The sequence below is a fragment of the Schistocerca gregaria genome, chromosome X (assembly GCF_023897955.1).
Source record: "Schistocerca gregaria isolate iqSchGreg1 chromosome X, iqSchGreg1.2, whole genome shotgun sequence".
NCBI lineage: Eukaryota > Metazoa > Arthropoda > Insecta > Orthoptera > Acrididae > Schistocerca > Schistocerca gregaria.
In genome coordinates, this window is record NC_064931.1 from 402,724,018 (window position 1) to 402,736,357 (window position 12,340).

The window sequence follows — 12,340 nt, forward strand, 5'->3', positions numbered from 1 at the left end:
ATTGCAGAGAAACCATGTAGGTGTAGATGCAGATGAAGTATTTCAGAGGCGGGCTGCAATATTTGTTACCACTAGGTTCTATCGCCACACGAGTATTACGGAGATGCTTCATGAACTCAAATGGGAATGTCTTGAGGGAAAAAGACATTCTTTTTCTGAAACTCTACTGAGAAAATTCAAAGGCTCGGCATTTGAACCTGACTGTAGGAACTTTTCACTTCCGCCAAAGTAGATTTCGCGTATAGGCGATTAAGATAAGAGAGATTAGGGCTCGTATGGAGGCAAATATATGGTCTTCACTCGCTCTGTTTGCCAGTGAAACTGGAAGGAAGTGATTAATAGAGGGGCAAGGTACCGTCCGCCATATACCACGCGGTGGCTTGCATAGTATGTATTTAGATAGGTGTAGATGTAGGCATCTGGTATGGAGCACTCCATAAAACTGTTCTCGTACACAGGACATTATTTTACAAATATAGCGTACAATTTAATATACAGAAAGTCGTATATAGAACGAAAATGTTAAACTACCCACACATTGACCAAATGATATCAAACTAATAGACTTCTCATGTACAAGGTGTACCTAAAGTCTCGCTAAAATTTCGAAAAATAGTAACCTGGAAACTATTAGACATAAAGCATCGTGGTTTGCTGTAAAACGTTTAGCACCTCTAAAAGTTTTTCTGTTATGCCAGAATTTCACTGTGTGGGCCAGTCGTCACTCGTGGTACATCAAGGCGACATCAAAGTTCTGCCCATATATCTGCCAGCATTGCAGCATCGACAGCTGTGATTGCTTTATTGATGCGTACTCGAAGGGCAGCGATGTTACTGACTAATGTTGCGTACCCGCGATCCTTGAGGTAGCCCCACAAAGAGGAATGTAATGGCATGACACCGGGAGAGCATGGGTCTATGCGATGGGACCTTCACTATCCGTCCATCTATCAGGAAATGTGTCATCCTCGACATCCCGCATGTTCAAGCTCCAATACAGAGGTGCGGCATTGTGCTGAATGGTAATGAACTGCTTAGGTCTTCGATCCGTGGAACTGTTCGAACATGTCCAGTTAAACATTCCCCTTAATGGTTTTCTCAGTGACGAAATATAGGCCTATGGCACTATCGTGTATTGTACCACACCAAACATTAATCATGGATATAATGACGTGTGTTGTGGTGGTTTTGAGAGCCTCAAATTCTAATGTGCGGATTCACGTGTCCAGAAATGTGGAAAGTTGCTTCATGTGAAAACAAACGCCTTTCCAGGTCTTCATTTCAGCATCTGTAGATGTCAGCACGGAACCCACGAATGCATACCGAAGAAGCTGATCGTTTCGCTGAAATGCCTGGACCATTTTGACTTTATACGCAAAACGGCGTAACTGCTTGTGTAACATTTATGGACACTTGATCTTGCTTCCTTCATTGCGCGTGACTGACTTCTGGGAGCTGCAGATTGTCAACGGGTGCGTAAGACACAGGGAAACGTTCACTTCGAAGGTCTTCGACACTGTCTGTCTCTTTAACGTTGTCGAAAAACCTCATTATGGTTGTTAATGCCGGTGGTGCTCTCTCATACTGCCGTCAATAATTCAGCAGTACTGTTTTATTCTCGGGAAGTAACGAGTGTTATCGACTTGTGACGTCAAATAGATTTTAAATTTCTAGTTTTGCAGAAGGCTTTTGGCACTGTTCCTTACATGCAACTACTGATTAAATTGCGTGCCTATGGAGTATCGTCTCAGTTGTGTAACTGGAGAAGTGATTTCCTGTTAGAAAGGTCGCAGTTCGGGGTAACTGACGGAAAGTCATCGAGTAAAACAGAAGTAATATCTGGCGTTCCTTAAGGAAGTGTTATAGGCCTTCTGTTGTTCATGATTTATATAAACGATTAAGGAGACAGTCTGAGCGGCCCTCTTAGGTTGTTTGTAGATGGTACTGTCATTTACCAACACGTAAAGTTATTAGATGATCAAAACGAATTGCAAAATGATTTGGACAAGATATTTGTATGGTGCAAAAAAAATGGCAATTGAATCTAAATCAAGAAAAGTGTGAAGTCATCCACACGAGCACTAAAAAGAATCCACTCATCTTCAGTTACACGGTATATCACACAAATCTAAAGGCTGTAAACTCAACTAAACACTTACGGATTACAGCTACGATTAACTTAAATTGGAACGATCACATGGATAATGTTGGGAAAACAAACGAAAACGCTATTTATTGGCAGAACACTTAGAAAATGCAACAGGTCTACTAAAAGAATGCTTACACTGCACATGTCCGCCCCCTTCTGGAATACTGCTGTGCAGTGTGGCATCTGCATCAGATACGATGGATGGAGGACATCGAAAAAGTTCAAAGAAGGGCAGCTCGTTTTGTATCATAGCGAAATAAGGGAGACAGTGCTACGGATAAGATACACGAATTTGTGGGGCAGTCATTAAAATAAAGGCGTTTCTCGCTTTGGTAGGACCTTCTCATGAAATTCAAATCACCAAATTTTTCCTCCGAGTAGGAAAATATTTTGTTGGCACTCGCCTACATAAGCGTAAATAATAAAATAAGGAAAATCAGAGCTCGCACAGAAATATTAAAGTGTTTGTTGTTCGAGAGTGGAACGGTAGAGAAGTTGTAACACATATGTTATTGGTTCTGATCTGTCTTCCTACCATAGTTGCGCAACGATGCTCTGTGAGTGTTTTAGGGATTTGGTGTTGAACCTACGGCCTGCGGCCGGCCAGAGTGGCCAAGCGGTTCTAGGCGCTACAGTCCGGAACCGCGCAACCGCTACGGTCGCAGGTTCGAATCCTGCTTCGGGCATGGATGTGTGTGATGTCCTTAGGTTAGTTAGGTTTAAGTAGTTCTAAGTTCTAGGGGACTGATGACCTCAGAAGTCAAGTCCCATAATGCTCGGAGCCATTTGAACCAAGCCTACGGTCTGCAAGGTAGGAAGACACTATCTCACACATGCAGAGTTCAGAAGAGTGCACCAGTATGGACAGTGACGTAATCAGACAATGATCTCAATGTTGATTCCACTTCACTCCCTGTAAAGGAAAAGTTATCGCTAACAGAAATCAGTGTACGAATTCAGGCGTAACCTTAATTTAGCAAAAAACGAAACTCTTAGATTTTAGATTTTAAGGTTTACTTTTGCTCTACGTATGACTTCATGACATAGATATGTTAGCAAAATTACGTACAGGATGGTAAAATATTGATACTGGGTGTTCACAATTGTGAAGCAAAATTCCTAACTATTTTAAGGTTCTTCAATGGTAATATAGTAGAGGACCATGTGTGGTTGCCGATAAAAATACAGACAAATTAAATAAAGTTGAGCCCAGAGATATTAATTACGCTAAAACGCACAGTGAAAACACCAAAAATTGAATGGGGGTCGGTAAAGAGCAATCAAAATGAAGTACACAATTAAAACAATTCATAACTCTACAGTGGCTGATCAATCCTTTTCGTCAGATCGGACATCTCGCGTATCTTCTTCGGTTAGGCCCGACAGTCGTGAATACGTTTAACTACAGGTCACAGTTGTACAAAAAAATAATAGAGACCGAAATTCTCAGTGTTCGTGGTGCAGGCGCATGTGTGTTGCGTCGGCGGCGGCAGTGGCAGCTGACGGTGCGAGCTGTGAACCTGAGAATCTATTCTAAATCTCTCTTGACTGTTAAACACCAGTCGGGTACCATTCCTACGTCTTCAGTAAAGCTGAGACCTCTAGTTATTTCCTAGCTAAGTTAACTGGCATGGTACACACTATTTGGCTGGAATAGTGCGTACGCCGTTGCCCTCAAATCAGTCGCAAGCGTTAACTGTCAGTGCTCGGTGCTGTTCTCTGTACTAGGAGACTACACAGGTAAACTCATTACGAGCTAAGGCGAGCCTGTGAACAAGTGTTCACATAATGACTCTTGCAATCGTCTCAGTATGGCATGAGTCACCTTGCTCAAAAACACGACGATTTCTGCAAGAAAAGAGCCAATTACTCTGTCCGCAATTTAGCTATATCAAAGCTGGTAGTCACGCGTTTTCTTTCTGGCAACTCAGAGCGTTCGTGCTTTGTTATAACTACACACACTATAGTTTTTGTAGCCAATCACAGGTGTCGTTTCTTTCGCAGGACGGAGTTTAACTTCTGCTATGTAATACTGAGGTAAACAGCTTCGACTTGGGTTTCTCCAGACGTTTTACCTCCGGACGTGTTATCTGGCATCTCCCGCCATGTTCCTGTAGAAAGGCTTTCCAAAGGGTTGTCGTTAAAAGCAGAGACAAGGGGCGACTTTTGCCGATGTCCTGCACAGTGGCGGCAGGGGTCTCATTGTGTCCACTATATGTCTTGTGGCGAAAGGTGTTGGCCTACATAGGATTGATATTACCGTCGTAAAATTCTCTTCCCCTCAGAACTGTTTCTCTTAGCTCTGGTCAGGAAAGTTACTTGTATGGAATTACTAGTGTCAGGGTTAGTGGTTTATATTCACTAAGTGCTGACTTATTTATTACATCAGCATTTTAATAATATTCGTTTAGTTTCACGTAACTATGTGGTGTGACATTCAGTTAACCAGAATTGTTTCAGGAATTCAATCTAATTTGTGTTATTCGTTTGACACGTTACATCGCATCACACTTCCGCGAAAGTTTTTGTACTTAGGGAATGGTTGAGGTGTTGCCGAAGTTAGTCAAAAACGATACTTTTTCTTAAACATTGAATATTGGTCAGCCACTTGGTCTAGTCCTTATTCTATTTAATTCTGTTGGTTTGTATACTTTAATTGTTAACATGGTTCGCTTTCTTATTGATTTAAGACAATAAATGTTATATTACTATCAATTTCTTTTTCTTATTTATTTAAATGAGTTATGTGTATGTTAGATTTTATTTTGAAGATGTATATACTTTACATATAATCCAAAAATTGCAGCGTTTACATTCTGCTGTTTGTTTTACCATACTTGATGGTTCTAACAACTAACGTAATCATCAAAATAATTCTTTATTGAATCCTAATCTTGTCATAATTTTGAACTTTTCTATTATTTATTCATGCAAATTAAAAAATATTATAGTCATTATTACAGTCACAAACAATATTCATACACACATATTACTCTAACAGAGAATGCGGTTTTTAAGAAATGTTGCATTGATAACTATGTATGAATGAAAATTAAAAAATATTACACTTATAGACAGTAAATTAACTTAAAGAATGTGATCTTTAAGGCTCAATATATATGAAAAGGTTTCCTTTTTAACATTGTATTCTAATTACATTATAAGTACATAAAGTATTTCTTAAAAAAAGGTTTCTCCTGCATTGTTCATGAAACGATGATTATGAAAAGACTATTACACAGTTCTTATTCAGACACTTACACATATTGTACAGAGAGATGTAAATTGTATCAAATCGATATGAATATATCATAGTCCTATGTTAATTGTGCTTTTCTGCAGCTTTTTCACTTTCTGACACTGATCTTTACGTAATTTCGACCACTATTTTTACACAAGGTCTACGATTGTTCTTGCATCAGGCTGGCGATGAATGTCTTTGCAGGAAGCTGAAGGACTTGTGGGAGATGCCTGTCAGCAAACCTTTGGGTGGGCAGCGTCGTTCTTCGTCGAATTTAGCAACAGAATGTTGCTATAGTTTGATGGGGACCTCATCATAATGTAAACCTTTTAGTGCGGAGTCTCGTAGTGTTGGCTTTGAAACGTGTCGCTGAAGGTATTTATATTTTTGTAGCGCTTCTCAGACAACTCCTTTACGATAGGATGGGTATTTGGAAAGGTGTATCTTGAAATATTTTCGCCCATCTTCTCTCTTCAACATCAGTCTCGGGACTCTTCATCTTCTGTTCTTCCAAGCTTCTTCCTTTCTTCAGACTTGATTCTTGTCTTCTCTCTGGGCAGGATGTGGGAATTTATGGCTGCTAGTTGCTTTGAAGTTTTTTTAAAGTATTTGTTAGTGTTTCAATCGGTGATTAGGACGTGTAGTTCAGCACTGACTGACTGATTTTCCTCCAGCTCTGTTCTTCAATATAATATTGCAGTCGGGTGGCATCACTGTGTTTAGCCAGATTGTGCCTCAGCCAAGGCGGGGGTTTCGGCGAGGCGGTTTGTTTTTATACTCCGCGCTGGTTGTTTTTTCGTTTTTTGTGGTCCGTCATTCCCTGCAGTCTTTCCGAGTTGAGTAAAAGTCGAAAGTGAACTTTCGCAAGACCTGGACCCAACGTCGATCTTCTGCTGCTCATCCACCCTCATTGTATTTTCTTTATAATGGCAAGGTTTCTACCGCAATTAGGTACAAGGGGAGCCTTGGTTACAAATCGTCATTCATCTCGTGGCCTTGCCGTCGCCCCCGCCTCGTAGAAAATCGTTGATCTCGTCCATTCACGTCCCATATACATTTTAGTTTGTCGTCCGCCTCATTGCCTAGACAGTTGACGATTGTTTCTCGTAGGACGTCGAGTACAAAAATCTTTTCGTATAATGTACCTTATGCCTAATGCCTAATTTAATTTACGCCTCTTATGAAATTCTTTACATGGTTCGGCGTCCTATCTCTGTGTTACAATTGTAATTTCTCTATCAGTTTCCAATTAGTTCCTGATATTTTAAGCTAATGAGACTCCTTATGTTCGTTATGTGTGGTGTCGTGGTGTAGTATGTTAGTATGTCATGTTATTAGATCCGTTTCACATTTGCAAATTCTACATATCATGTTAGTTTCTACACACACAAAATTTAAGGTTCTTCTCAGTTCTCTGTCTCTTCGTTTCCTCAGATTCATGGTCACGTCCTGTCTGAAACATACCTGATGGCTTCTTTGATATTATTTACTGATTCCTATCAGTGATTATTCATCATACCTTTTAATACGGCTTACATGATGAAGCCCTAAACTTTTACTTGTCTCTTTCTATGTTTGGTTTGTTTTGTCAAAAATGGCTCTGAGCACTATGGGACTTAACATCTGAGGTCATCAGTCCCCTGGAAGGCTCTTGATCTTCCACCTATGTTTGACACTGTACAGCCCTGGCTCAAAGAAAAGTGTAGTGCTCTCAAAAGTGACGCTACCTCTTGCCCTGTCGATTCAAATTCAGATTTGCGTGAATTCCTAAGTGACCAAACTGCTGAGGTCATCGGTCACTAGACTTACACACTACTTAAACTTAGTTAAACTAACTTATGCTAAGAACTGTGCCCACACCCATGTCCGAAGGAGGACTCGAACCTCCGGCAGGAGGGGCAGCGCAATCTGTGACATGGCGCCTCAAACCGCGCGGCCACTCCGTGCGGCGGCCTGTCGATCATAACTCTTCTTTCATTCAGAAAATCGGCACCTGTTATCATGTCCACCGTTAATTTAGGTATGATAACGAAATTGGCTTCGATCTTTTGACCCTAGCACGAGAGAGTTAACCCTATTTATTTACTGACATCCGCAAACAGATTTTTGATGGGACCCTTCACTTTAATCTTCTTCATTTTCAAGATTGGTAATTTTTCATTAGCATTGCATTGGTTAAATAAGTCCTTCGAAATCGCAGTTAGCTCACTTCCGCTGTCTATGATTACATTAACTGGGATTTTCGCTACCATGGTCTACACAACTGCTTGAATCTCGACCGATTTGCTCTGTTCTACCTCATCTCCTTGCATTAAAGCATCCTCTAATTAATCATATGTGGGTCGTTTCAGGATTTTTACCTGTAATTCGAACCTTCTGTCGGATAAGCTTCGACCACTATCTCTCTCTCTTCTATAACTACTTCTTCACATTTAACTTCGTCTTCCCTCAACTCAACTACATCTGACTCTTCTTCGCACATGGAATCTCCCAAATAATGGCCTCTAAATGCCCTTATTACATCTCTGTAAGTTCCATCATTATAAATACTGGAGCCAGCCGAAGTGGCCGAGTGGTTCTAGGCGCTTCAGTCCGGAACTACGCTGCTGCTACGGTCGCAGGTTCGAATCCTGCTTCGGGCGTGGATGTGTGTGATGTCCTTAAGTGCTTAGAGCCATTTGAAACATTTTTTTATACATTGGAACCTGTGCCCAATTGTATTTTATTTTCAACTTCCGTTGACTGCGCATTATGCTCCTTGAGTTAGTTTTCCCTGATCGCCTCAAATAACTCTGAAATTCTACTTAATTCCTCCCTATTCTCTTCTCTCATTGTGCCTGCCGGTGGTAGTTCGTTTTACTCATCGGTGTCCTCCCAGGTAATTTCTCCCCAGCATGAAGTTGCTTTTCTGCCTCTGTTTGGTCCCTGTGATCCTATTTCCTCATTTATTACCAGTCGTGAAAAAAAAAATTTATTTCTCTTGGCAATGTGTTATCCTCTTGGAATTGGCTGTCCCTAGTTTCAGTATTAAATAACTCTGCAGTGCTAATTACTTTATCTCTTATCTCGACTTCCGTTATGCCTGCTTCATTTTGTTCCGGTGGTCCGTTTTTTGTGAAATCCTCCCAACTAATTCCTGTCCAACCTGATGTTTGCGATATCTCGACTTCTTTCAGTCCCTGTGGTTCTGTTCCTTCATCTTTCACCTATTGTATGATAGTGTTTACTTCTTTCGTTGCGTTGCTGCTGGTTGTTTGGGTAGGTGTGCTGTTCTCCTTGTCCTGGTCGCTCTCTCGTCAATTCCAACGTTTATTGGGGTTTGGTGGCTTTATCTCCATGTATTCTTTCGGTCCTTCCTGTCTTTGCCCGACTTGGTGATACGGGCTTTGTAGCTGGTAATTTGCCGGCCTGTGTGTCCTCAAATACCCACTGCGATTACCGTTATTACCCTGTAGCAATTATTGCCATTCCTGGGTGGATAACCATTGCCATTTCTTGTTCCGTATCCGTAACTATTTCTCTTTTGGTATCGATTGTCATTTCTCGGCGCGACGTTATCACGCGATTCTTAATAGCTGACATTCCTTCGTGCAGTGTCCGACGCATTTCACGCTCTTTCATTCACGTTTTAACACAGGTTTTGCTTTTTTCTTGCCTCATCTTCCGAGAAAATGAATTTTAATTCTCTCAAAATTCCTTTGAAGGCTTCCACATCATTGCCTCCACTCCCTACCAGTGGCTGTTGGTATTTTAGTGGCAAATTTTTGGTACACAATGCAATCAATTCTCCATCACTACATGGTTTTTCTTTGCCATTGCTTTTTTGCTTTGCTTTTACAGGGCTCTTCTCTTCGGAATTTTCGAAATACGGATTTTGTAGTAGTTAATACTTGACCCTATTTTGCGCTTCACTCTACCAGTAGCGTGAGTGAAACTTATCTCTGAAATCTTCATATGATCGACATGTAGCTGCTACGTTTTGTATCGTTTCTGCTACTGTTCCAGACATATGGGCAAATATAAAGTGTAGTTTGTGTGCTTAAGTCCAATGTTTTGGTAATCCTACTCTGAATTGATCAATGAAGGTTCGTGGATGTAGTGAGTTTCCTTCACGGAAATGCTGAAACTTCCTTACAGTGAGGAAATGATCGTTGTCGTACCTTGTTATGGTTCTGTACGAAATTCGAGAGTCCTCGCCGCTACTGTTTCCGATCATTTCACGTGCCAGTCTTTCAGGTTGTCGTAAATCCACTGGCTATTGTCCACTGTAACTTTCGCCTAATCTTGCATGATATCGTTGTAATGGAACGCGATGACTCTCTTCCATCGGCTCTGGGCGAGTGTCGGTATGTTTTACGTGCCCTCGCATTTCCCTGTCACGTATTGGCTCGATGTCTTGCCTGGCTAATCTTGCGCTTCATGATGTGATCCGAATTGTTCCGGAAAGAATGCTTATGGTACCCGGTGTCTTCGTGGTGTTATCCGCTCTTCGTGAGTTTCGAAACGTGCCAGTGGCATCGCAAGTGGTCGGCTATCGCATAATTTCTTCTCCGCCTGTGATTGGAATTGTGTTTGCGTGAAATCTTTTCTCGTTCCTTGTGAAACTTCTTTCCTTTCTTGCGGCGTTATTGACTCGGAAGCTGTTACGAATTCAGATGTTGTATGATGTTTATCAATTCACCCTTGTATAGTTCGCAACAGTTCTTCTCTGAGTTTTTCGAATTGATTATTCGTTTTTGATTCTATTCTCACGATGCCAGTATCGTACCTATTAAGAATCGCTTTTGTGATACGTTTTTGCAGCACACTATCTTCAACTATTTGTCATGCTGTGCCCGCTGCTTGGCGTCGAATTGCATTAACCTGTTTGGTTATCTTTGGAATGTCACAGTGAGTATCATCACGTAATGTTTTAATTTAGGTCTGTGTGTAGTCACGAAATCTTGGCGCGTCCACTTGGACCTTGTCGATATCTGTTCTTAACTACGTGTGACCTATTATTAAATTTTCGATCACATCTTGGGATTTTTTTGCCTCTTACTCAATGTGACGTAATTGTTCTTTTACCTCTATGTTCATTTTTTTAATTTCACGCAATTGTTTCGTTGTTTCTGCATCCTGCTCACATATCTGTTGTTGCAGTCGTTTCGATATTTCCGCACTCTGCTCACTCTGTTCACGTATCTGTTGTTTTATCTCTCTGTTGTGCATCGTTATGGTGCACGTTAATTGCTGGAGAATTTCCGACAAATTAAGGGGTGCTACTGCCTCTTCTTCCAACGCGCTTAGTTCTGCATTTATATTCTCTTATCTGTCCGCAACTGTGTGCAGTGAACCATGCGGTGATACATTTCGACTTGTATTGCCTGTGTTGGTTATGAGGGAGGTCTTATTACATGTACTATAGGTTTTACATGTTCAAGACGTTTCCCATCTTTTTGCACCTCTGCAATATATTGGTCGCCGCTTACGGGGCCGGTTTGCTCGGTATTTACGTCCTGCTGCACCTCTTGATCTATTTCATTCAGCATCTTGTCATCTGTTGTTCTGTCCTAAGATTCCCGTACGTTATCTTGCTGGGTGTCAATCTCAATTCGGTCAAGATCTCGATCAGCCACTGCTTATCTCTCTGATTTTCGTCTTTGCAATTTTAACTGACGCGCCCTACTTCGTGTAATTATGGAAACATATGACCTTACTCGCTTCATAAACTTACTACCTTCACCCTTTCACCTAGTTCCCTTTTCTTCTAGTTCCCTTGACACAATAACAAGACTAAACGACCATCACTTACCAGTTTGGACAGGACCAACATATCAATGCTGTGGCAGCCACCTGTGTGCTTGCAAGGAAAACTTAAAGCTAACAATAGCGTTACAACTATACTATGGGGTACTGTGAACGTCTCTCAGTGCATTTCGCGTCTCCGTCTCCTTACTGACTTGTCATTAGCTACTAATATTTACCACTGATGTATGCAACACAAAAATTTATTACGAAAATTCTTTAAGAGGACGTTTTTTTCCTTTTGTCTTATTAATTACATATGGTTGGCCACATTACCATAGTATTTTACCATTACGGCAGGGTCGCCATTATCCAACACATGTGTGACTGGTTCTGATCTATCTTCCTACCACAGTTGCGCAAGGATGCTCTGTGAGTGTTTAAGGAATTTTCTGTTGAACCTACGGCCTGCAAGGTAGGAAGAGACCATCTTACACATACAGAGTTCAGAAGAGTGCAGCAGTATGGACAGTGAAGTAATCAGAAAATGATCTCAGTGTTGATTTCACTACACTCCCTGTAAAGAAAACGTTCTTGCTAACAGAAATTAGTGTACGGATTCAGGCGTAACTATAATTTAGAAAAAAAATGAAAATCTTAGATTTTCGTTTTTAAAGTTTACTTTTACTCTAAGTATGACTTCATGACATAGCAATGTTAGCGAAATTACGTATAGGATGGTAAAATATTGATACCAGGGGTTCACAACTGTGAAGCCAAATTCCTAACTATTATAAGGTTCTTTAATGGTAAGATGGTTGATGAGCATATCTGGGTGTCGATAAAAATACAAACAAATTAAATACAGTTGGGGCCAGATATATTTATTACGCTAAAATGCACAACAAAAATACCCAAAATTGAATGGGGGTTGGTAAAGAGCAATCAAAATGAAGTACAGAATTAAAACAATTCATAACTCTATAGTGGCTGATCAGTCCTTTTCGTCAGGTCGGACATCTCACGTTTCTTCTTCAATTAGGCCCGACAGTCGTGAATATGTTTAACTACAGGTCATGGTTATAAGTAGAAAAAAAGGAGAGACCGACACGACCGCAGTTCTTGAGTGTCAATGGAGTGTCACATGCTGGCATGGCGTGGGTGCACCTGTGTTTACCTTGCGTAGACGGTGGCAGTGGGAGCTGCAGGCGCGAGCAGTGAAC